Here is a 24,954-nt window from a genome sequence, read left to right on the forward strand (position 1 = left end):
TAGAACTTGGGTGTCGCTGGCTGGCCAGCACTGATAGCCCATCCCTATTTAAAGTAGAAAGAACAAAGAAAATTTACAGCCCGGGACAGGCCCTGTGGCCCCATTTGCCTTTGAGAAGGTGCTGGTGAGCTGCCTTCTTGAATCACTGTAGTCCGCTTTCTGTGGGTTGACCCACAATGCCAATGGGGAGGGAATTCCAGGATTTTGACCCAATGACTGTGATGGAATGGCAGTATATTTCCAAGTCAGGGTGGTGTGTGGCTTGGAGGGGAACCTGCAGGTGGTGTTCCTAAGTCCTTGCTGCCCTTGTCCTTAGGAAGTAGTCATAGGTTTGGAAGGTGTTGTCTAAAGATCTTTGGTGAATTTCTGCAGTGCATCTTGTAGATAGTACACACTGTTGCTACTGAGCGCCAGTAGTTGAAGAATTGAATGTTTATAGATGTGGTGCTAATCGAGCGGATTGCTTTGTCCTAGATGGTGTCAATCTTTTTTGAGTGTTGGAACTGTACCCATCCAGACAAGTGGGGAGCATTCCATCACACTCCTGATTTGTACCTTGTAGATGGTGGATAGCATTTGGGGGTCAGGAGGTGAGTTACTCGCCACAGTATCGCTAGTCTCTGACCTTCTCGTGTAGCCACTGCATTTATGTAGTGAGCCCAGTTGAGTCCAGTCTGATCACTTTTTTTACATAAAACTTAAGTTATCTTGAGAATGTCACTTAAAAGAAGTTCTGGGATTTAGAAACAAAATCTGCAACCCATTCTAAAAGATGATTCAATAATTTATTTTTGTTGCATGACCCTGTAATCTGCAATAAATTCAGTGTCTTATCATCCAGTTCCACAACCACCTGATGAAGGAGCGGCGCTCTGAAAGCTAGTGTTTCCAAATAAACCTGTTGGACTAAAACCTAGTGTTGTGTGATTTTTAACTTTGTCCATCCCAATCCAACACAAGCACATTCTCATTAACATTCATCTCCAACAACGCCATGTAGTACCACCTCCCGCCTGTGGAGCAACATGACAGAAAGGAAGGTTCCCGGGTTCCTGCAGCTCACAGCTCACTCTACCCAGTCAGTCCCTCTCTACAACTGAGCTTCTATTTGTTTCTTCTCTCTCCCTCCTTCTTTCCCCCAGACTGAGACCGACCCCCATCAGTTTACAGCTGGCAGGAGAGAGGGGGACGGGGTGAAATTATGGGATGGATCTGTCAGTGCCCTTTAATCCCGCAGATTGTCAGCGGGGCGGAGGTTTTCCCGCCGTCATTCCCTCCCGGATGGAAGATGGGAAAGAGCCTCTCAGTGAAAGTGTGGGTGAAAGTGTGGAGGTAGGACATGGTGTCACCATTGTAAAATGACACCTGTCCACCCTCATAGTCCAGGAAAACCCCGATCTTCCGGGGATTCACTCTCGGGAAGAGGGCGGTCGGGGGGGGGGTAGCGGCAAAATAACCGCATCCAGGTAACAGCCCCACAATCCAGAATCCGGTCTCCGGGATCAGGTCGATCTCTCCTTTCCTGTCCACAGACTCTCGGGCCACGCCCAGAAAATACTCTGTCTTCTCCCCTACCTCCGCCTCCAAGTAATGTCTCCCTGATGTGAATCCCTCTGATCCCAGGACGCATTCCCAGAAATGAAATCTCTCCGGGGAGTCAGGGAGCGGCTGCTCTGTGTCTCCGAGTCTCACACTGGTCCGGTCCTCAGACAGGATGAGCCGGGGATGCGCTGTGTTCGGATCCAGAGTCAGAGAGGCTGGAGCTGGGGGAAGAGATCAAATAACACCGTCAGAGAGGTGGCGGGTGAAGAGGGGAGGGTTAAGGATTGGGGTCTCCAGGGAGCAGCGGCCCAGCTCAGAGCGTAGTGGGAGTAGCCCAGCGGTCAGAACACGTGAACTTCCGCCCTCCGCTGGTCTATGTTTGTCTTTTTAAACTTTGCTTCTTGTATCTCTCTGTAATGGAACATTTCTCTATTCTGTTCTTTAGGATTGTACCCAAGATGGTGCTGTAAGTGGCAAATTATAAACTTTCCACTGTCAACAACAGAGATTCTTAGAAAAGCTCAGCGGGTCTGGCAGCACATGTGGACATAAATCAGAATTTGGGTGGAGTGACCCTTCCTCAGAATTCACTCTACCTGAAATGTTATCTCAGACTTTTCACTGTACTCATTTGAGCACCCAATATAAAGCTAATTCAATTCAAAGAAAACGGGAAGGAAGGGAAAGGAGAGGGACAAGAGCAGGAGATGGGATAGGAGGTCAGCAAGGGAAGGAAGAGGAAATTGCAGGGGGAGGGTCGAAAGAGTGTTATATAAGAAACGGTGGGTAGGGGACAGGGAATTTAAGTGCTTTAATGAGAGAAGTAAGTGCTGGAAGGGGCTCGGTGAAATGCAGGATGAGAGGGGTACATATTCTCTGCTGCATTTTCATGGCATCTCCCTGACCAACCAGAATCTGGTCTGAGAATAAAAATTGACAGTTCTTGCTGCATCTCCACATCAAAGATGGCTGAACAAATTAGCACTTTCCTCTCGTGCTGTATAAAATGGGAGGGGGGGGGGTCTTTTCACCAGTGTGTAGTGCTTCATTTCATATTATTTCACAGGATGAGGGTGTCACTGGCCAGTCCAGCATTAATTGCCTGTCCCTCATTGTCCAGAGGGCAGTTAAGAGTCAGTAACATTGCTGAGAGTCTGAAGTCACATGTAGGCCACACACAGGGTAAAGATAACAGTTCCTTCCTTGAAGGGCATAAGTGAACCAGATGGCATTTTCCTAACAATCGGCGTCTATTTTATGGTCACCATTACACTCTTAATTCCAGGCTTTTAATTGTATCCAAATGCATTCATCTGGCATGGTGGGATTTGAACCCTCGTCCCCAGACCATGACTTGGTTTTCACGCTTAATTTTCTGGGCATTGCCTCCCCATGTTGCTGAACCCAAAGCCCGGAGAGGGTGAATTCCAATTCCACCAGTGCAGTTTGAGAATTTGAGAAATAGTTTAAAACAAATTAGTGGAATAAAGCTGTGATGTCAGCAAAAGTGACTGTAGACTGTTGAATTGTCTTAAACCTCTGAGGAGGTCATGTGGTACAGTGAGTAACTTCACTGCCTCTGGGCCAGAAACGTCAGGCTCAAGTTCCGCTTCACAACTTGAATCCCGTGGAGTTTCTGTCATAACATGACCAGATTAATAAGCAATCTTGTAAATCCTTCTGACAAGCCAATTGCAGGTGACAGGGATGGGAGAGGTTCTTGGTCAGCCAGAACAGGGTGATGAAGACAGACAGCCTGTCCATGCACTACTACACAGATACAAACACACAGTCTGCTGCACCCAGCATTTTACCTGCATAGCTCCGTATCCTGTTCCATTCTACAAAGATAACAGAAAAGGAAGAAGAAGATTAATCATCCACAATACTCTCAAACAGGACAACAGTTGAAGTAAATCATGATTCACAGTGAGGTAAGGACTGGAGGGTGAGCAACAGTGGGGAGTGACTGGCTTTACCTTAACAATGTGCATAGACACACACACACACCCCTTTAGATTGAGTAAAGGTACAGAATCACATATTGTTGATCTTCATATCTTCCTGTTCTATTTGGCCCAACATTACCATGGGCAAACATCAAAAAATACACAAATACTGATCGGTGAGGTTCCTTTCATTATGTGTTCACGCACAGAACATACCTGACTGGACCAAAGGCCTCCATTGTTCTAAAAGGAAACAGGGAATTGGAATGGTCTGAATAAATCACACTCAACAGACTTCATTTCATTAACAAATTTTATTTTCATGCCAGTGTTTTCTAAAATAAAGGAACCAGTGCAGAACAGGAGGTGAAACTCCAATCCCAGAGTGAGGAAGGTTTAGGAATCATCTCTTACCTAACGTCTGCTGAAGTTTCTTAGATTCTAAAGAGAAAAACAGAAAGGAGCAAAATTTATCGTATGGGGAGCAAGGTAATTTAAATCTAACATCAACTGTACCAAAAATATCACTGAAAAAACCAAATATTACTCACTTGAGACTTTTTTTGGAAGGGGAATATAGTTTAGAAATTTTTTTTGAATACAAACTTGGTGATACAAGTCTTCCATTATGAGGACAATAGATAAGATAGAAGCAGGGAGATAGAAGCACCACTGGTGGGTGAAACTCAAACCAGGAGGCATAATCTCATAATAAGGGGAGCAGATTTAAAACTGAGTTGAGAAGGAACTTCTTTACCCAAAGGGTTGTGAAGCCCGAAATTCTGTGCCCAGTAAAGCAGTTGAGACTATCTCACTGAATGTTTTTAAAGCAAAGATAGATAGATTTTTGAACAGTAAATGAATCGTGGGTTATGATGAGTGGGTGAGTAAGTGGAGCTGAATCCTTGAAAAGATCAAAATTAAAAATCACACAACACCAGGTTATAGTATAACAGATTTATTTGGAACACTAGCTTTCAGAGCGCTGCTCTGAAATCTCCAAATCATGAAAAGATCAGCCATGACCTTATTATCTTGAGTGGGGAGATGGCCTACTCCTATTTCCTACATTGGTACGTCCTTATGTATCCAGTGTAGTATTGCTCACCTGTCAGAAAATACACTACAACTATATTACACAACTACAATTTGTATCATAGAATGTCTGTTTTTCTGTTAAAAATCTGAAAATCCTTCATACATGTATCCTGAATAAAAATAAGACAGTGACACAGTGAGATGTTACGTAAGGTGATCAAAGCTTTTTCAAAGTTTCTTAGGAGGAAATTGAAATGGTGGTGGGGGAATTAGGGTTTGGAACTGAGACAGCTGACACTGTATCTCCAAATGAAGGAGCAAATATAATTGTGGTGTGCTAGAGGATAGAATTAGAGGAGCACAGATATCTTGCAGGATTGAAGGGCTGGAGGAGTTACAGAGTAGTGTCATGACATGGGGTAAACTCTCCTGCTTCATTTAAAACCAGCAACATAATAAAGATTTATCCCATGCAGTAATCGTAAAAATCCAAGTGGCCAAGAACTATGTAAAGTAAAAATTAACAACTTTATTTCTTAAAGTATGACAGAGAATAATTAACTAACCACTGTTTAAAATTTATTTTTCTAAACTTCCCTTCTATAATACTAGTCCAATGAAACTCCCAATTAAGTTTTACAAAACACTTCTTATCTCAAAACCAGGCAGCTTTAGGTTCTTATCTTCGGATCTTCCTGTGTCTTTTTTTCTCCTTGTTAGGAATTTCTGCATTACATGTTACTGATCGAAATGGTACTTTTAAGAGAGATTTGGTTTTCAAGCAATCTGTTATATGCTAGGACTTGGCAGTCCCCCTCTTAACTGTTCAAATTCCCCCCAGTCTGATACCCCAGAGCTTTGGATTGTGTCATTGGCGTTTAAGATTGTCAATATAATCAATTCAAACTTGATTGGAAATTGGTATTTTTCTGGGGTATAATTTAAATTGATTTGCCCAATTCGAATTTGTTTTTGTCTCCAGGCAACAAACTAATTGAGTTGTTCACCCCAGTGTTATATACATTGTTGCCTTATTGAGAACACTTGGTGCTGTGTCCAGTAATTCTGCTGCATTTAACTCTCTCAAAGATAAACCTACATCTTCATAATTGTAGTGAAGGCAAGGACTTGATGGGATTGGAGAACTGGGTGAGAAATTAAGAATTAACTGGGAGCCAATGTAGGTCAGCAAGCAGGAGGGTGGGACTTGAGATAAGTGAAAACACAGGCAGCAGAGGGTCAGGTGGCCTCAAGTTTACAGGTTAGAATGTGGGAGCCTAGTCAGAGAGCGTTGAATTAGAGAAAACTGCGCTGTAAGGAATGCATTGTTCCTCTGCTCCAGTGTGAGAGGATACTGACATATGGATGGACATATTCCTGCTCCTTGGATGTTGCCTGACCTGCTGTGCTTTCCCAGCACTACACTTTTCAACTCATCTCTCCAGCAACTGCAGTCCTCACTTTCTCCTGAAGAATCAGTTTGATAAACCTTTGCTATATTTCCTCCATAATCAGAACATCCTTCCTCAAGTAAGGAGAGAAATTGCACCCAGTACTTCAGGTGTGGTTGCACCATGGTCCTGTACAATTGGCATTGAAAGAGAGATATGTGTAGGACAGAGGCAGAGTGGGCAGTGTGTGGGGATGAGAGAGAGAGAGATGAGAGAGATGAGTGAGAGAAGGGCTGGGGGTGGAAGAAGGAGAGAAATGGTGCGGAAAAGAAAGAGGGAGGGGAAGTGAAAGAGAAGAGGGTGAGAGAGTCGGGGGAGAGAGAGGAGGAGGGAGAGAAGAAGAGAGAGGTTGAGAAAAAGGGTTAGAAGGAATTGGGGGGAGAAAGAGAGGGAGAAAGAGCAGGGAGACCACAGGAATGAGAGGTGGAGAGACAGGTGAGACACAGAGAGAGCGAGAGGAAGAGAGAGAGAGCACGCGATGCAGAGGAAAAAGTGGGGAGAGAAGGTTGAGATGGAAGGGGAGAAAAAGGGTAAGAGGAAGTGGGAAGAGAAAAGGGTTAGAATGGAAAGTGACAGGGGAGAGAGTTGAGAGAGAGACCAGAAAAGTCACTGCCCCCCACCCCCACCCAATTGAAAGGAGATAGCCTCGATTCTAAATTTATATTTATTTTATAGCAAGCTTAAGGTGCTGTTTTTTGATTGGTCTGCTACTAGGCTTTAATCAAAACACACTTTATTCTTATAACACAGTTAAAGAAGAACTGTCATAAGTATTTCAATCGAAATAAGGTTAACAAAATGGTGTATTATTTAAACACTAATCATCATAGGAGTTCCAACATAGACAGCATCCAACAAACATAACCTTTGGAAAAATTCCATTCAGTGAAATCGTTTTGATTCCCATGCGCAGTCCCTCTCCAGTCCAGAATAAATAAATAATCTGCCTCTTTTGATTTCTAAGAGGAAGCCTAACTGTGTAAGACTTTACTCTAGCAGCAGAGAACTCAAGCATTTAGCTCAGCAACCCGCTGAAACCATCTCATTAAATGAAAGCAAAACTAAAAGCCTTTATGGTTCTGTGAGAGCCCTGACCCCACTCACTCATGATTGTTCAAAACAAACACCCAGAGAGAAATTAAACACAGTTTAACAACTTCCTGCCTGAAGGAGGCATTATGCGACCACTGTGACAACATACCTCTGCAACAGGAAACAAGGACAGAACATCACTCTCTGAGAGGTACTGTACTGTCAGAAGAGGATAATTTGGAATGAGATAGAGAATCTGGTGGGGAAGGGGTGTGTGAAGAAAAGGATATACTCACAGAAAGGATCAGCAGGAACAGACCGATGGACCCTCCTGGTTACTGGTGAGATCAGTAACATACAGAAAGGGGTCTGAGCCCTCTCAGGACAGAAACAGTGAGAGTGAGAGTGTGAAATTCCTCAACAGCTAGAGTCCGAGTAACGTGTCACACAGACTGAAGAAACATCACTTACTGAGATTATCTTCAGATTTCCTGAGGCCTGGAAAAGAAAATCAAATAAATTAATGAGTACAATGGGCACTATGACCTCAGGAAATACCGTCAAAGTCAGACTGTAATGAAAAGGTTCCTCACTAAAAATAAACTCTATTCCCCCTGAAACACTAACTCTATCCTCCCACACCCCACCTTTCTCTCCACAGCTTCTGTTTGATCTGTGGAGTATTTCCAGCACTGTTTTAGTTTCTTTTAATAAATTATTAGGTTTGGTTTATGATTACTTCTTGAAAGAAGTTCTGTATGTTTGAGCAGAGTTTGTCTCCTTGAATCTTATTCAGTAATTTCTGATGGTTCCACACTGTGAGAGCGACTGTTGCAACAATCAGAGCAAACAGGACCCAGAATGCTGTCAGCCATCCGGAAACACCGGGGAAGAAGGAATCTGTATCGAGATAAACAGAAGAAGAGAATAAAGGGAGAGGAATGGAAGAAAAGTGAGAGGGGGTGGGATAGACAGAGAGCGGAGAGAGAAATGAGATAAATAGATGGAGGAGGAAATGGTGGGGGTAAGGTGGGGGGAAGAGGGAAGGGGGAGGAGGGAGAAAGAGTCAGTGAGAGAATGGGAAAGGGGGGAGAATGGGGATACAAAGGGAGAGAGAGGAGATGGAGAACAGGGAAAGGGGAAAGAGAGAAGAGAGTGAGAAAATGAACCATTCAGCTGTTGGAATGAACAGTAACGTATTGTCACACCCTGTACCCAGCTTCAATCATCCCTCTCCCTCCATCAGCCTCTCTCCCTCCATTATTCTTCTCCCTCTCCAAAACCTCCGTTCTATTTTCTTCGCAGTCTCTCCCACCTCCCTCTTCCAACCTCTGTTATACTATCTCTCTCTCTCTTTCCATCACCTCCCTTCCTTTTCGCAAACTCTAAGTCTGCCCACTCAAAAGGCTGTTCCTTTTCTCAGGGATACTGTGTCCTTGGGTTTTTTCAGAGGTATCATAAACCAATTAGGCTCCGAATCGAATGGTTTGGTACAGATATGTTTATCCATAAACAGATGAGACTTTAGGCCAGAGCTTTTATGTTTTGAGAAATAATCTGCATAAGTCAAGGGGATGTGGCCAACTCTCTAGCAGAGCAGTTCAGTTCAGAACTTTAGTTAGGAGTTCAGCAGTGGGCTTTGTGGAAACAGGCTGCTTGACTCTCTCTGCTTCGGCCCTTCTATCTTTGCCCTGTAAATCTTTGTTTTATTTTTTACTGTGTTTAGGGGATTTGTTTATTGGGACTGTTGTGCATATTTGGAACAGCACAATTAAGAGAAAGTGAGGACTGCAGCTGCTGGAGACCAGAGTTGAAAAGTATGGTGCTGGAAAAACACAGCAGGCCAGGCAGCATCTGTGGAGCAGGAGAATCGACATTTCGGGCATAAGCCCTTCTTCAGGAATGAAGAAGGGCTTATGCCCGAAATGTCGAGTCTCCTGCTCCTCGGATGCTGCCTGGCCTGCTGTGTTTTTCCAGCACCACAATTTTCAACAGCACAATTAAGTCTAGTTTAGATAGACTGAGTTCTTTCTTCTGTTCTTTGTGTGTCATTCCGTAATTTTGTGAATAAATTGTTGTCTGTTTTAAAACTTGGTAGTCAACCTCGCTAACTTACTCCGGGTAATTTTCACTGCACACTTATTGAAACAATTTGCAAAGTTATGGTCTGGGCTGCCTGCTTAAGAATGTTTTGAGTGGTCTGACCCAGTCTATAACACTCTGCTCTTCCATTACACTCACTCCCCCCCTCCCTCCCCAAACCTGCATCACCTGCTCTCCTTCTACCTCCATCACACCCTCTTCTTCTCTTTCTGTCGCAGCCTCTCACTCTCCCTCAATCTCAATCATTCCCTCCATCCCATTGAAATGCCTTTTGTTGCCATAAGGGGCAAGCTGTATCCATGAGAGGTTTATTTCTTGCCAATTGTCTCTAACCAGGGCCACAAGGAGCCTGTTTCAATCACAGCATTTCCTTGGGATATTACATTTGTCCACAATCTGATTCAAGTCTTTTCCCCCAGCCCGCTGAATGTCTGGGAAGGTCTCTTCTCACCGTGACAGACCTGCGATCTGGATGTGAGCCTCCTGTGTCTCCTTCAGGATCACATTGTTAATGACACAAGTCTACTTGTTGGGGGAGTGCTTGGGGATCTCGACGGAGCTGCTGACCGTGAACAGCCCCTGAGAGTCTGGCTGGTACGTGGTTTGCTGCTGGGCTGTCATGTTCACACCATCTCCGTCCACCCACAGGATGAACATCCTTCGGATGGGTACCATCCTTCGGATCTGCAGCCCAGTCTGATATCATCGCCTGTTTGGCCCTCCATCTCGATCCTGGGCTGGCGGCCTGTACCTGCAATCACAGAAACATCAGGAAGGGGAGTAGGCCACAAAGCCTGTCATGGCCTCCCTGCACCACTTGGTCAGATTGCAGCTGACCTGTGCTTTCATAATCCCCTCACACAGGGTAACCAGGGTTTGATCAGTCAGGGCAAGGAGGTGGAGGATGGAGGAAGAAACCCCATTCAGAGAGATGAGAGAAGGGCAATCCAGACAGAAATTACTCACTTGTCAAATTAGTCACCAGGCAGGTTTCCACCAACAGGAACTGTTTCCAGGCCTTCAAAGTGGCTCCATATATTTTTTTTTAAAAAGGGACATTTTAAAGTTCATAAGCACTGCAAAAACATTTAACTGACTACAAAGTTTTGCTTTCATTTAAGAAAATGAGGTCCTACTGTAAATGTTGAGATGAACAAACATGTTTTCTCCAAGAGGATCATTTAGTCTGTGGATCTGTATTCCCCAGATTCAAAAAACTGCAAGAACATTAAGAGTACAGCGCTGGAATTCACATTCGAGCATGGATGTAATTAGACTGGAGAGGGTGCAGTGGAGTTTTTTTTGGAGAGGTATATTTGTGAAGGGAGATTGGATAGACTGGTGAAAAGAACAAAAATTGTTGGAACAACTCAGCAGGTCTGGCACCATCTGTGGGAAGAAAGGAATGTTATCTGTTCATGTCTGGTGACACTTCATCAGAAGTTCAGAAACACTAGTACTTATGATGAAGACAAAGTTTAGTTTGGGGGACAGGAGCAGAGTTGGGGAGATAGGAAGTGCACAGATTGGTGGAGATGAAGCCCAGAGATAGAGAGTGAGAGAGAGAGATGAAAGAGGTGGGTAAATAAGGAGATTATGGATAGCAGACTGGGACAGCAGAAAAGCTGAATAAGAGATCATAGGAGCAAAGAGTAGGAGAAAATGGGTGACTGTATGATAGCAATTCAAATAATATGATAACAAATCTTGGAATACATGGGAATAGTCAACTGAGGTAAAATCAGTACAAGACTTGGGTGTTCTGCAAAGTGGTCATCCAGTCTGCAATTTTATTCCCCAAATTAGAAGAGACTGCACTATGAACAGTAAATACAGCGGTGAAGTGCAGTTAATCACTACTTCAGCTGGAAGATAGGTTTGGAGCCCTGGATCCAGAGGATGGAGGAGGTATTCAGGCTGATGTTTCACCTTCAGCAATTACAAGGAAAGGTGATGTGGGGGTGTGGGGAGATGTCGGGAATGGAGAAGAAGTGGGTCAGAGTCTCCTGGAAGGAATGGCCCTTGCAGAGATTTCAATTTCCACATGACTGCCACCTTCACCTGGTCCTTCCCTGACTCCGCCATTCCCTTCTTGATATCTCTGTTTTTTGGGGAATAGGCTGGCCACGAACAAGCTCACCGTCTCTCACAGTTACCATGACTGTACATCCTCACCCTGCCTCTTGTAAGGACTCCATCCCATTGCTCCAGTTTCTCCACCTCCATCACATCTGTTCTGATGATATCGCCTTCCACAGGGGACTGCCTCTGAAATGTCCATCCTTTTCCTCAATCAAAGATTCCCTGTAACTGTGGGTTACAGGGCCTAAACCATGTTTGACCTGTCTCCTGCTCTTCACCTCACACCTCTTTTCTCTTCCCTCCCACAACAATGATAGCGTCGCTGTACTCCTCAGTTACCACTCCACCAGCTTATGCATCCAAACAATCGTTAGCTGCCATTTCCATCACCTCCAGTCAGATTCCACCACCAGATACATATTCCCTTCTTCTACCTTGTCAGTGTTCCACAGGGACTATTCCTTCTGCAACACACTGGTTCACTCCTCCTTCACTCCCAACACCTTCCCACACCCCAAGGCATCTTCCCATGCAATTGCAGAAGGTTTAACACCAGTCTGTTCACCTCCCCCCTCCTCACTATCCAGGGTGCCAGGCAGACCTTCCAGGTGAAGCAGCAATTTACCTGCATCACTCTGTCTAATCTACTGTATTTGCTGTTCACAATGTGCTCTCCTGTAGGAGGCGTAAAGCAGACTGGGCAACCGCTTTGCAGAACATCTATTTTCTGTCGATAAAAAATTACCCTAAGCTTCCAGATGCCTGCCCCTTCACCACACCACCCTGGACAACATTTCTGTATTGTGTGTCCACTGCAGTCTTCCAGAGAGCCTCAGCACAAGCTGAAATAACAGTGCCTCGTTTACCATTTGAGAACACTGCAGCCTCGAGGACTTAATATCAAATTCAATAAATTTGATCATTCCATGTTTTTTACCCACTCATACCAGGTCTGTTCAGACGTGTTGCTTTTAGCAGTCATCCATGCTCATGGAATTCTAGACCCACTGTCAACATACACGCATTGCATTCAGTACAGCTCACCTATTTCCTCACTCATCGCTCTTACTATCACTTCTTGTCTGTCCTGACTTCTATCCATAACCTTCTCGTTTACAGACACCTTGCGTCTCTCTCTCTCTCTCACACACTCTCTCGCTCACATGGACTCCATCTGCACTTATCCACTCACTTTACCCTCCCCCTTCTCCAAATTTGGGCTTCAGCATAAATGGGAGAAAAATGCAGATGCTGGAGATGAGAGTCAAGAGTGTGGTGCTGGAAAAGCACAGCAGGTCAGGCAGCATCTGAGGAGCAGGAGAATCAACATTCCAGTCATAAGCCCTTCATCAGGAAGCACTTTTTCTGAACTGCTAACTGTTCTGTTCGAGAGTCACTGGACTCAAAAGAATAACACTGCTTTCTTTGCATGGGTCACCCCAGACCTGCTGAGGTTCTCCAGGAATTTCTCTTTTTGTTTCAGATGACCAGCATCTGCAGTTTTCTTGTTTTATTATTGGATAGACTAGGGTTGGTTTCTTCAGAGCAGAGGAGAGTGGGGAGATGAATGAGATGTCTATAATTTTGAGTTGCTTAGGTAGATTACATTCCCTTGCTGGAGGGAATAGCGACCAGGAGTCCTGGATTTAAGGCAAGCGGCAGGAGATTTTGGGGGCTTGTCAGGAAAAATGTTTTCATTCAGAGGGAGGTGAGAATCTGGAACTCACTGCCTACAGGGGTAGTAGAGGCAGAAACCCTCATAACATTGTGGAAGTATTTTGATGTATATTTGTGATAACAAAGCAAAGGAGGACTTGGGCCAATGGTGCAGATGGGCCAAAGGTCTATTATCTACTGCCAGCCTCGATGACTCTATTCCACCAGATGAATTGTGGGAAGCAAAGAAGTTAATATAGAGAGGAGCTGGAGTGGTCTATTCAATCCCTCATGCTGTCCCATTGCTTAATACGATCATTGATGATTGTCCATCTCAACACCCTATTCCCACTCCATCCGCATGTTCTTTTCATTCTCTCAGCTTCCAAAGATATATTAACCTTTTTCTTAGATGTATTCAGTGACTGATCATCCCCAGCTCTCTGGGGATAGAAATACTTGCTCCAGCTGGAGTGCATGGGTTGATTCATCAGTCAAGAGGATTGCTCTGTGAGCACTGAACAGACTGGGCCTGTACTTTCTGGAGGTTGGAAGTGTGAGAGGTAAACTCATCTGAACAAAAAGCATTCTGGAGGAATTTCATATGAACAGGAGCAGGCCATTCAGTCCCTTGAGACTGTTACATGGCTAATCTGTGGCCTCACCCACTACTTTTGGCTCATATCCCTTAATAACTCTGCTCAACAAATATTTAATCTATCACAGGTTTAAAATAGGGAAGGCATGGAGAGGTTGCTTCCACAGGCTAGATGAGCTAAAACACCTTCTACCCCAGGATTTGGAGATACTCAGTCTGCGAACACTGAACTCAGAAATATTTTTATTCATGATACTCAGAAGTCTGGGAAGTTATATGTGGAAATGAAGTTCAAGATCAGCCATAATTGTGATATAAAATGAATGTATTGAATAGTGGAGCAGCCTGGAGGGACCGAATGGTCTTCTCTCACTTCAGTGGAATGAGACAGTGAGGCAAAGGTTCCCAACGTTCTGAGTGAAGAGCTTTCCCCCTGACTCAGTGCTAAGTTACCATCCCCTTATCCTAAAGCCGTGTCCCTGTGTTCTAGATTTCTCCGTCAGCAGAAACAGCCTCTCAGGGTCAACCCTGATGGGGCCTCGATCTATTTGTGTTCTGCCAGGGACTGGGTCAACATTTATCCTTCACCTCAATAAACCTGCCCCTGAGAAGGTCAAAAAGAGTGTTTCCAAAATAGTCACTGACCTGTCACATCCAGCGTGAGTTTGAACTCATTGTGTTTGATGCCAGAAGCAACAAAGCACTTGTACTGTCCCCTGTCAGAAACTCGGACGTCCTTCAGCCTGAGGGAGAGATTCCCCTGTGCCACTTCATTAAGAAACAGTTCAGTCCGGTCTCTGTCGGCCGAGGGCTGGAAAATCAAATCGTCTGCTCCCTCCTTATACATATGGATAGGTGAGCTATAGCCATAGGCCAGCAGACTTCCATATTCTCTGGGCTTTGGTCATGACCAACTCACAGTCCAGGACCACACTGCCTACGACAACCCCCCATGACGGGGGCTGATGGTCCCGTCACCTCTGAATCCACCACTGTTTCTGTAGTACCCATTGGAGAGAGAATCAGACCAATTGGTCATCACTCAGGCTATCATAGCTGTATATTATCATTGTAACAGAGAAAGAGGGAGATAGAGAGAGAGAGAGGGAGAGAGGATCAGAGAATGATAGGGGGAGAGACAGGGGCAGAAAGTGATGAAAACACAGAGGGAGGGATAAAGAGAGATAAAGCCAGACATGAAGAGATAGTGAGGCAGGGAGGGATAGAAACAGACATAGGGAACAGAGGGACAGATGAAGAGTCATAGAGTCATAGAGATGTACAGCATAGAAACAGACCCTTCAGTCAAACTCATCCATGCCAACCAGAAATCCTAAATTAATCTAGTCCCATTTGCCAGCAATCAGCGCATATCCCTCTCAACCTTTCCTCTTCACATACCCATCCAGATACCTTATAATTGTTGTAATTGTACCAACCTCCATCACTTCCTCTGGCAGCTCATTCCATACACGCACCACCCTCTGGGTGCCCCTTAGGTCCCTTTTAAATCTTTCCCCTCTCACGCTAAACCTATGCCCTCTAGTTCTGGACTCCCGTAACCCAGTCAAATGACCTTGTCTAATTACCGTATCCATGCTCCTCATGATTTTATAAACCTCTATAAGGTCACCCCTCAGGCTCTAATGCTTCAGGGAAAACAGCACTAGCCTATTCAGCCTCTCCTTATAGCTCAAACACTCCAACCCTTGCAACATCCTTGTAAATTTTTTCGAAAGTCTTTCAAGTTTCACAACATCCTTCTGATAGGAATGAGACCAGAATTACACATAATATTCCAAAGTGGCCTAACCAATGGCCTGTACAGCTGCAACATGACTTCCCATCCCTGTACTCAATGCTGTGACCATTAAGAGCGGCAGAGACTGAGGGGGTGGGGTGGGGGAGGTCAGAAAAAAAAGAAGGATAGAGAAACACAGGGAAGAAAAACAGAGAAAAGCTAAATTATTTTGCAATCTTATATCAGATGTCACATTATCAGAATATTTTAGGATACTTCTCAGTAATAAAAATCTAGGAAATGCAGATGTTGTTAACTAGTTGGAACACAACAGACAATTTATGCATTGCAAGATACCAAATAGCACAATGCGATAAATGGGTGGATTACCTTTTTTTAATGTCTTCATCAGAGGACAGATGAAGCCAATGTCTGATGGCTCACATGTCTCCAAGTATTGGCAACTTCAACTTGCTGCACCTTCTCAGTACTGACCCAAAGACGGGGTGAAATATTCCCTCAGTACTGATCCAAAGATGGTGAAATATTCCCTCAGTACCAACCCTATGACAGTATAGCATTCCTTAACACTGACCTTCCAATCGTCTAATAAATGCTCAAACTGATCCTCTGACATTGCATCGCTCCCTCAGTCCCTTCAGAATCACCCTAGATTACATATTCAAATCTCTGATGCGAGTCCTGATTTTTATTATTTTTGAAATTCACTTACCTACCATGCAAGATCCAAATGAGAATCTGGAGCAGAGGGAACATTCTGAAAATTAGAAATCCAGCATCAGCAGATCCAGGGAATGATATGTCATAGCTGTCTAAAATATTACCAGAGAGTTTACATCAATGACAATGTTAGGAGAGTCAGCATCAGTGCAATCAATGGGCATACTGGACAGTCACTGAGGACAGCCACATTTGACTATATATATCTACATGTGCTGACGTATACACTACATATGCTGACGCACACATGCACATATACTGAAATATACATACATGTGTGAACATAAGCACTAACATACTGAAATACATATGCTGAAATGTACGCACACATGTACGCACACATGTTTAGATGGATTATGAGGAAAATGTTTTTCACTTGGAGGATAATGAGAATCTGGAACTCACTGCCTGGGAAGGGTGATAGAGGCAGAACGAGCCAGACCTTGGTTCGGTTCCGGGTCTGAGTCCCCTACCTCTCCCGGGACTGAGTGTGTCACCCAGGAGCTCCCCACCAAGAGGGAGATCGGAGTCAATCACACAGAAATTGACAGGAGCTGAAATCACCCCCAAACTCACCGATTAAAATCCTCCAAACGATTCAGAAAGGATGACAAAATGGAGCAGCGACCAGAGCTTTTCCGTTTATATTTGATAACCCTCCGTTTCCCATTTGCAAGACTTTGAGCGGAAATTTTGAGGGTGTTAACTTCAAAACCTCCGGAGAAACTTGAGCTGAGCTTTCACCAGTTTATCTGCAGCCTCTGTAACATTGTAACATTGAAATGTTTGCTCAACTTCCTGCCTCTTCGGGAATCCCGCTCGGGTTAATTTCCATCGTTCCCTGTTTCAAGGAGAGGAAGGTCACACGCGCTCTCTTCCCCTAATTCCCCCCAATGTTACCTTGTTTATAAATACATTGTCTGTATGTCTTGCACACTCGTGTACCCTCACAGGAAGTTCAGGACACCGAGAGAGATCGATTGGCCCCTCAAGTTGGTGAACACCCACCCAGTCTGAACCCACCTTCCACAACTTTATCTGCAGCCTCAGGAACATCGATTAAAAAATTCGTTATGAGGAGGGTTTCTGCCTCCATTCCCCTTTCCGAGATCCGGATCCTGGTTCTGATCCGGTTTCGCGGCCTCTGGGTCTAAACACTTCGCTAATATCCTTCCATTAATTGACATTCCTGGCCGTTGGTTATTACCCTGTGTGTTACAGAGTCTGTCTAAAATGTTTACCAAGGCCACTTCCGTTATCTCACTTAATCATCTCCTTAGCCTCATGCCGTTCAATCAAAAAAGCCCACCCCATTGCTAAATGCCTTCAGTCCGACAATACTGTTAAATCTCCTCTATACCCCTGACTGGTGTGACCCCATCCTTCCTGTAACGAGTTCAGAAGTTGTGCACAGTACCCTCTGCAGACTTAGGAGAGGTTTGTACTGTAATAATTTCTCAGTTTTTACACTCTGGGCTATGGCAAATAAAGTGTCCCTTTACTGAGAGAAACAGACAGGCAAGAAGGAAGAGGGATACCGACCACACAGAGATATTTGCGTTTTAACTTGGAAAAGCATCATGTGTCAGTGCATTCTTGGTGGGCTGAAGGTCCTGTTCCCATGCTTTCATGTCCTTTTTTCTTTATTTATTGTCTTGTATCTAATTTTTGGACCAGCCCTGTTACCAGCAGAGGTATGTGGACATGCAAGTCAAGCTTCCTTTGTTCAGAAGGAAGATCTGAAACACTAACTCTGCTTTCTCTCTGCGGCTGCTGCCAGGTCTGCAGTGTTTCTCCAGCGATTTATATTTCTGTTCTTCTGCACTTCTTTAGTTTTCAGCATCCTACTCTTTGTGATGTGTTCGCCTGCCTTTCTCACCCTCCCTAAACACCCCACACCTCTCTGAATTGAACCCCCCATTTGCTATTGTTTGTCCCCTTCTGTTGGAGTTCAGAGGCGCTATTTAAATGTGAGCTGATTTTTAAAGGCACATACGGATCTGGGTGCGACGTTAATTTTAGCTCTGTCTGATTTTCATCCTGATGAATTCCTTGCTGGAAAAACCTGAGTTCCACTTCCTAACCAAACAGCACCCTTTTCTCCGGAAAAACGTGAGGTGATGTGATTTTGGGAGTCAATTGCAGGAAGAAAGTATACAGTGAATGGCCAGACACTGAGAGGCATTGAAATACAGGATCTCAGAGCATAAGTTCACAGCTCCCTGATAGTGACAACACAAGTGGATAAGGTGCTAAAGAAGGATACAGATTGCCTGTCTTCATCAGTTTTGACATTCAGTATAAAAGTTGGCAATCATGTCGCAACAGTTAAAACTTTAGACTTAAGGTAGTATACAGTTCTAGTCATACACCCTAAGAACAACGTGGAAGGATTTGGAGAGGGTGCAGAAGAGCTTTACCATGATTTTGCCTGAATTAGAGTCTATTAGCTTGAAGGAGAGCTTGGACAAACATACATTGTTTCCACAAGAACATAAGAGGTCGCGTGGCAATTTGAGAGAAGTGTCAAAAATTTTGTTAGGCATGGATACAGTGCATAGGCTCATAGAGTCATAGAGATGTGCAGCATGGAAACAGACCCTTCGGTCCAACCCGTCCATGCCGACCAGATATCCCAACCCAATCTAGTCCCACCTGCCAACACCCGGCCCATATCCCTCCAAACCCTCACTATTCATATACCCATCCAAATGCCTCTTAAATGTTGCAATTGTACCAGCCTCCACCACATCCTCTAGCAGCTCATTCCATACCTCTACCACTCACTGCGTGAAAAAGTTGCCCCTTAGATCTCTTTTATATCTTTCCCCTCTCACCCTAAACCTATGCCTTCTAGTTCTGGACTCCCTGACCCCAGGGAAAAGACTTTAGTCTATTTATCCTATCCATGCCCCTCTATAAGGTCACCCCTCCGTCTCCGACGCTACAGGGAAAACAGCCCAGACCTGTTCAGCCTCTCCCTGTAGCTCAGATCCTCCAACCCTGGCAACATCCTTGTAAATATTTTCTGAACCTTTTCAAGTTTCACAACAGAGGTAATGTGGGAAAAAAAATTAAAGATCAGCAGTAGAAGTAGGCCACTGTGCCCAATTGAACATGTTCTGCCATTCACAGAGATCATGATTGATTTGCTAATGACCTTAACTCCTCTTTCTTAGCTGTCCATCATTACCTTCAATTCCCTTGTGAATCAAAACTGCAATTCAGCTTTGAATATATTCAACGACCCAATCTCCACAGTTCTCGGGAGAAGACAATTTCAAAGACCCTCTGAGAAAAGAAATTTCCCTCCATCTCCGTCGTAAATAGGATATGCTTAATTTTGAACTTAGCCCTCAAATTCTAGATTAAAGTTCTAGAAAACATTCAGCACCTACCCAGTAGAGTCTTAGTCTGAGATTATGCCCGCTGGTCCTAGACACACTCACAGGGGAATCCACTTCTCTGCATCAGCCCTATCAAGCCAGTTAAGAATGTTGTGTTTCAAGATGCCTCTCATTCTTTTTGGCTCCACTGAGATCAAGCCCAACCTTCTCGATCTCTCCTCACAATAAAAGCTCTCTCCTCCCCAACCCCTACATCCAGGATCAACTAAGTTAACCAGCTTTGGACTGTCTGCAATGCCAGTTTATCTGAGATAAAGGGACCAAATGTTCAGTGTTCTAGGTGTTGTATGATTTGTGCTTGATTTCAGATGTTTCCTTAAAACCCTCCATTTTGACCAAGTCATTTTCCAGTCTTCCTAGTTTTTTCCACTTATGTCTTTATTAAACCTCCCAAAATTATTAAATGTTTAAGATTCTTTATAAAATTCAAATTTATCTTATTCCACCAGCATATCAATGTCTTATAACATGCAGATTTGATTTTCCTGAGTCATCTCCTTGCACCCCTCTTTATAATCTCTCATACAGAAATTTATTGTGTATATGCTGTTCTGTTGTATGTCCAGTTGTTTTTATTGGTCTCTGAATGTAGAAGTATTATTCACACTGCAAGTTGTCATGGCACTATTGTGAATGGTATCTGTGCTTGAACTTATTTTGTGCATGCAACACTAGCTTAAGTTTAATATTTTTCCTCTGTGATAAAGTAATCTCTTCAAAACTGACATCCCAGTCCAGAGTTCTTGTTGGTACATGGCTGAACATTTTCTGCTTCCTTGCCTTTATTCCTTGCAATCTCTTTCATTCTGTATTTCTGTATCTTGTTTTGCAATTTTCATTGTCAGATACTTTTAAAAGCAGTGAATTATGATTATTCCTGCTAAAGTTAGTTTCTTTGCAAATTATGAGGTTAGCATCACAAGATTCTGTGTAATAACAGTCCAAAGATGTGCAGGTCAGGTGAATTGGCCATGCTAAATTGCCCGTAGTATTAGGTAAGGGGTACATGTAGGGGTATGGGTGGGTTGCGCTTCGGCGGGGCGGTGTGGACTTGTTGGGCCGAAGGGCCTGTTTCTACACTGTAAGTAATCTAATCTAATCTTTCTGATAAGAAGGAGACCAGAATTGCACGCAATATTCCAACAGTGGACTAACCAATGTCCTGTACAGCTGCAAAATGACCTCCCAACTCCTGTACTCAATATTCTGACCAATAAAGGAAAACATACCAAACACCTTCTTCACTATCCTATCTACCTCCAACTCCACTTTCAAGGAGCTATGAACCTGCACTCCAAGGTCTCTTTGTTCAGCAACACTCCCTAGGACCTTACCATTAAGTGTATAAATCCTGCTAAGATTTGCTTTCCCAAAATACAACACCTCGCATTTATCTGAATTAAACTCCACCTGCCACTTCTCAACCCATTGGGCCATCTAGTCCAGATCCTGTTGCAATCTGAGGTAACCCTCTTCGCTGTCCACTACACCTCCAATTTTGGTGTCATCTGTAAACTTACTAACTGTACCTCTTTGCTCACATCCAAATCATTTATGTAAATGACAAAAAGTAGAGGGCCCAGCACTGATCCTTGTGGCATTCCACTGGTCACAGATCTCCATTCTGAAAAGCAACCCTCCACCACCACCACCCTCTATATTCTACCTTTGAGCCAGTTCTGTATCCAAATGGTTAACTTTCCCTGTATTCCATGAGATCTAACCTTGCTAATCAGTCTCCCATGGGGAACCTTGTTGAATGCCTTACTGAAGTCCATATAGAACACATCTACTGCTCTGCCCTCATCAATCTTCTTTGTTGCTTCTTCAAAAAACTCAATCAAGTTTGTGAGACATGATTTCCCACGCACAAAGACATGATTTCTATCCCGAATCAGTCCTTGCCTTTCCAAATACATGTGCATCCTGTCCCTCAGGATTCCCTCCAACAACTTGCCCACCACCGAGGTCAGGCTCACCAATCTACAGTTCCCTGGCATTTCTTTACCACCCTTCTTACGCAGTGCCACCACCTTAGCCAACCTCCAGTCTTCCGGCACCTCACCTGTAACTATCGATGATAAAAATATCTCAGCAAGAGGCCCAGCAATCCAATTGCTTCCCACAGAGGTCTCGGGTACACCTTATTAGGTCCTGGGGATTTATCCACTTTTAATCGTTTCAAGACATCCTACACTTCCTCCTCTGTAATCTGGACATTTTGCAAGGTGTCACCATCTATTTCCCTACTGTCTATATCTTCCATATCCTTTTCCATGGTAAATTCTGATGCAAAATATTTATTTAGTTTTTCCCCCGTTTTCTGTGGCTCCACACAAAGTCCACCTTGCGGATCTTTGAGGGGCTCTATTCTCTCCCTAATTACTCTTTTGTCCTTTATCTGTTTGTAAAAACCCTTTGGATTCTTCTTAATTCTATTTGCCAAAGCTATCTCATGTCCCCGTTTTGCCCTCCTGATTTCCCTCCTAAGTATACTCCTACTTCCTTTATACTCTTCTAAGGATTCACTCGATCTATCCTGTCTATACCTGACATATGCTTCCTTCTTTTTCTTAACCAAACCCTCACTTTCTTTAGCCATCCAGCATTCCCTATACCTACCAGCCTTCCCTTTCACCCTTACAGGAATATACTTTCTCTGGATTCTCATTATCTCATTTCTGAAGGCTTACCATTTTCCAGCCGTCCCTTTACCTGCGAACATCTGCCTCCAGTCAGCTTTTGAAAGTTCTTGCCTAATACCGTCAAAATTGGCCTTTGTCCAATTTAGAACTTCAACTTTTAGATCTGGACTATCCTTTTCCATCACTATTTTAAAACGAATAGAATTATGGTCGCTGGCCCCAAAGTGCTCCCCCACTGACACCTCAGTCACCTGCCCTGCCTTATTTCCCAAGAATAGGTCAAGTTTTGCACCTTCTCCAGTAGTGCATCCACAAACTGAATCAGAAAATTGTCTTCTACACACTTAAGAAATTCCTCTCCATCTAAACCTTTAACACTATGGCAGTCCCAGTCATTGTTTGGAAAGTTAAAATCCCTTACCAGAACTACCCTATTATTCTTACAGATAGCTAAGATCTCCTTACAAGATTGTTTCTCAATTTCCCTCTGACTATTGGGGGGGGGTCTATAATACAATCCCAATAAGGTGATTATCCCTTTCTTATTTCTCAGTTCCACCCAAATAACTTCCCTGGATGTATTTCCGGGAATATCCTCCCTCAGCACAGCTGTAATGCTATCCCTTATCAAAAATTCCACTCCCCATCCTCTCTTGCCTCCCTTTCTTTCCTTTCTGTAGCATTTGTATCCTGGAACATTAAGCTGCCAGTCCTGCCCATCCCTGAGTCATGTTTCTGTAATTGCTATGATATCCCAGTCCCTAACCATACCCTGAATTCATCTGCCTTCCCTGTTAGGCCCTTTGCATTGATATAAATGCAGTTTAATTTATTAGTCCTACCTTGTCCCTGCCTGTGCTGAATGTTTGACTCACTTCTGTTCTCAGCTGTACCCGTCTCAGATCGAGCTCTTTCCTCACTATCTCCCTGGGTCCCACCACCCCCACCTTACTAGTTTAAATTCTCCCAAGCAGTTTTAGCACATTTCCCTGCCAGTATGTTAGTCCCCTTCCAATTTAGGTGCAATCCGTCCTTCTTGTGCAGGTCACTTCTACCCCAAAAGAGATTCCAATGATCCAAAAATGTGATTCCTTCTATCATATACATAGAAGCTCCTCAGCCATGCATTCATCTGCTCTATCCTCCTATTCCTGCCCTCACTGGCTCGTAGCACTGGGAGTAATCCAGATATTACTACCCTTGAGGACCTCCTTTTTAAATTTCTGCCAACTCTCTGTAATCTCCCTTCAGACTCTCAACCTTTTGTCAGAGTCTTTTTCTGTGATGGAAATGTCAGATACTAGGGGGTGCAGATTTAACATGGGAGGGGACAAGATGTGAGGAAAGGTTTTTCCACAGGCAGTAGTAGATGTAGGGAACACGTTGCCAGGGGAGGTGGTATGAGCAGATACAATGGCAACACTTAGGGGCATTCAGACAGACACATGAACAGGCAAAGAATAGTGGGATATGGACCTTGACCAGGTAGATGAGCTTAGTTTAGAACAGCATTACAGCCAGTACAGTCATTGTATGGCCAAAGAGCCTGTCCCTGTGCTGGACTGTCATCTGTTCACTGGATGTTGTGATGACTCAAATTTAGCATTCTTGCATTTGTCCTGAAGGAATGCAAATTGAAGAGCTTCAGAAACACATTTCTCTTTTCAGAGTAATCCTGCAGTGCTGAATACAGCTGATTGTTTTCCATGGTCCATTGATATTGGCAGAAGCAGAGATTGTTCTGAACAAACAGGTTCATGCTTGAGCTGTTGCACAATCATTTAAAAGAGCCTCAACAGTGGTCAGTGAAAATTGACTCTTTCCATGATTCAGGTTTGTCTCTGTTAAATAAAACATGGATATTAAAGCAAATGTATCTTAAGGCAATCCAGTCCAATCTGAGCATGCACAAGTCAGTGAAATTGCTTGCATGATCACTTGTGGTTCCTGTCAATGTATGAAAGATATTGTTTGTTCAGGTGAGATATGAGCCTGAGGATCAAAATTCAGGACAGCAGCATTCAATTCTTGATGGACTGGTTTGGATTTTACAACCAGTATCGTCACTTTAAATAACCCCATATCTTGACAATGAAACTGAGATTCTCAAAATGCAATCATTAGTTAAGCTCACATGCTCTGCATGATTAGATCAGGATCACCAAAATAACACTATATTAAAGTGAAGAGGTAAATATAGGAACATAGGAACCAGGATAGGCCATTCAACCCCTTAAGCCTGTTTCACTATTCATTGAGATCTGTGGCTTCACTCCATATACCTAGAAATCACCTATCTCAGATTTAAAATTAACAACTTATCCGGCATCCACTGATACTTGTGAAGAGAGTTCCAAACCTCTGTGTGTAGACCTTTATGTGTAGAAGTGCTTCCTAATATCTCTTCTGATTGATCCAGCCCTAATTCTCACACTATGCCCATTAGATTTAGAATCCCCAACCAATGCAAATAGTTGATCTGTACCCACCCTGTCATTTCCTATTCATATCCTGAGAGGAAACGGTCTGAATTGGGTGCGGGTGGAGATGGAAGATTAAGACTGTATTCTGTATCTGCAACTGTCCATCTCTCTTTGTTTCTCCCTCTCAGTTCGGGAACAATTCGAGCCTGGAGAGATTAAATTGTATGTACATTCCCTCTAAAAATGGGGCTTCCGTTGTTTTCCACTTCTTTGTGAACAATGAGACAGAAGGTTCAAAGGACTTAACAGCAGGAGTAGGTCACTTGGTCTATCAAGCTGTCTGATATTCGCTGAGATCTCACCTCCACTTTCCTGGCTATACGCCTTAACCTTCCACTCCTTTGCCTAAGAAAAATATATCAAACTCAACTCTGGATAATTTTAAGACCCAGTCCCCTGTTCTTTCTTGGGAAGACAATTCCTCACTTCGGTGATAAAAAAAAAACAATTCTTCTCTATCTTTAAAGATAAATTTCTCATTCTTAA

At 43.7% G+C, this 24,954-nt stretch overlaps 1 pseudogene across 1 annotated transcript; it reads right to left on the reverse strand.

Moving 5' to 3' along the window:
• Positions 1-1,215: 1,215 nt before the first annotated feature.
• Positions 1,216-17,095, reverse strand: LOC148140092 (butyrophilin subfamily 1 member A1-like; annotated as a pseudogene). The gene is made up of 10 exons (XR_015753036.1): positions 16,510-17,095; positions 15,926-16,025; positions 14,097-14,449; positions 9,577-9,866; positions 7,792-7,912; positions 7,484-7,509; positions 3,906-3,932; positions 3,708-3,734; positions 3,357-3,383; positions 1,216-1,763 (listed from the first exon to the last, which is right to left on the reverse strand). The product of XR_015753036.1 is annotated as a butyrophilin subfamily 1 member A1-like (transcript).
• Between the last annotated feature and the right edge of the window lie 7,859 nt (positions 17,096-24,954).

Source organism: Chiloscyllium plagiosum, unplaced genomic scaffold (assembly GCF_037043375.1).
Source record: "Chiloscyllium plagiosum isolate Xiang-an unplaced genomic scaffold, Cpla_swu_hap1 HiC_scaffold_35, whole genome shotgun sequence".
NCBI lineage: Eukaryota > Metazoa > Chordata > Chondrichthyes > Orectolobiformes > Hemiscylliidae > Chiloscyllium > Chiloscyllium plagiosum.